Below are 2,091 nucleotides of genomic sequence, written 5' to 3'. Positions count from 1 at the left end.
ATCTGGAGTCCTGGTATGACGCAGTGGGCTTAATACATCAGACTGCAAAGTCCAGAACTTCAAGGTCAGTGGTTCAAGCTCACCAGCTACTCCTTGGAAACCCTATACAGGGTTGCTATGGGTAGGAATAGACTCTATGGCACTTAATAACAAGAACATATCTATGTATCAATATCTATCTATATATAAAAGGAGCTCTGGTAGTGTAGTGGTTACAAGTCGGGCTACTAACCTCAAAGTCAGCAGTTTGAAACTACCAGCCATTCTGTGAGAGGAAAATCTGCTCCCGTAAAGATTTACAGCCTCAGAAATCAGGGTTGCTATGAGTTGGAACTGACTCCATGGCACACCACCACAATATATATAATTGTTTAGCAGATGCAAGTAAAATTAATTTTATTAAATATGTTGTTGTTGTTGTTGTTATGTGCCATCGAGTCGGTTCCGACCCATAGCGACCCTGTATAGGGTTTCCGAGGGTGTAAATCTTTACGGGAGTAGAAAGCCTCATCTTTCTCCCGCGGAGCAGCTGGTAGTTTCGAACCGCTGACCTTAAGGTTCACAGCCCGATTCGTAACCACATTTAAAATATAGTCACCGAATTTGAGTAAACTTACATATTTTGTAAGGATAACTAAGGGGCATTTAATTCAGGTGAATACAGAAATGTTCTCTTACTCAGACCTGAAGAAATGTAATCATCTTGTTTCCTTTCTCAGAGATCTACTATGGTCTTTAATTCTATACGCTAGAATGGACCACAGTTTCATTATGTTTTTTTCTGATTTAATCCATAAATATTACCCGTTTTGTCACAAAATTTATTTTATCCTAAACTGTTTGGTGGTGGTTATGTGCTATGGAGTCCATTTTGACTCATTGTAACCCTATATAGGGTTTCTGGAGCTGTAAATCTTTACAGGAGCAGAAAGCCTCATCTTTCTCCCATGGAGTGGATTCCTGCTTACCTTTTGGTTAGCAGCCCAACTCATAACCCACTACGCTACCAGGGCTTTTAAAATTTTTTTGGCATTAGCTAGTAGTAATATTTAGGAGAAAATTTTCAAATAGGACTATTCAGATTTTATACTTAGTTGAATTTTGGGATATAGAAGTTAGTTGTATTTTACTTTAGTATTCTGCACCCTCGGAAACCCTGTACAGGGTCGCTATGGGTCGGAACCGACTCGACGGCATACAACAACAACAACAACAACATCCTGGTGTGGCGCTGTGGGTTAATGTGTTAGACTGCAAAGTCAGTTTGTTGTTCAAGCTCACCAGTGGCTCCTTGGAAACCCTCTAGAGGATCGCTATGGGTCGGAACTGACTCGATGGCACTTAACAACAACATACTACAGCAATTTCGAGTAGGCCCATTCCAACAAAGGTTGCTAGAAAGTGAGTTTCTGTCAAATATATTCTCTTTATTTCTCATATAGATATTCTGCTATGAGCTGAATTGAATATTTTATATCAACATAGGAGATTTTAGTAATGTCCATGCAATCGAACTTGAGTTATTAACTTTAAAGTTGTATTTAACTGACAAGAACATCCCTCTACTATTATTATCATCTCTCACCAGATTACTAGAATTGTTCCTGATGCAAATCCACCAGAGTCTAGAATCATAACTTTTCAATTTTAACTGCCTATAAACTTTTGTTTCCTATAATCTCTCTGGGCTTTAGCTTCATCATTTGTGAAATGACATTAGACTAGAGCAGTTGTTCTAAACTGGAGTCAGTTTTGTCCCCCAAGGGACAAGTGACAATGTCTGGAGACATTTTTGGTTGTTACAACTGAGGAATACTACTAGAATCCTGGGGAGAGCTTAAAGAGTCTGTGAAACATCCCACAGCGCTTAGAACTTACAACTGAGAATTACTTTGCCCAAAATAATAATAGTGCTGAGGTTGAGGAAACCCTGGACTAGAAAATCACTAAAATAACCCATGTCTGAAATAAAATGGCTATTTATGATATCAAGTAAAAGTTCAAAATTTCTGGATTTAGTAAACAAATATAATCAAGTCTTGAAGAGAGACAGCATAAGTTTCACTTTTTAAATGGAAAAACTTGTTAGAG

The sequence above is a fragment of the Chrysochloris asiatica genome, unplaced genomic scaffold (genome assembly GCF_000296735.1).
Source record: "Chrysochloris asiatica unplaced genomic scaffold, ChrAsi1.0 scaffold00126, whole genome shotgun sequence".
Classification (NCBI taxonomy): domain Eukaryota; kingdom Metazoa; phylum Chordata; class Mammalia; order Afrosoricida; family Chrysochloridae; genus Chrysochloris; species Chrysochloris asiatica.
Note: the sequence above shows the minus strand (reverse complement) of the source record.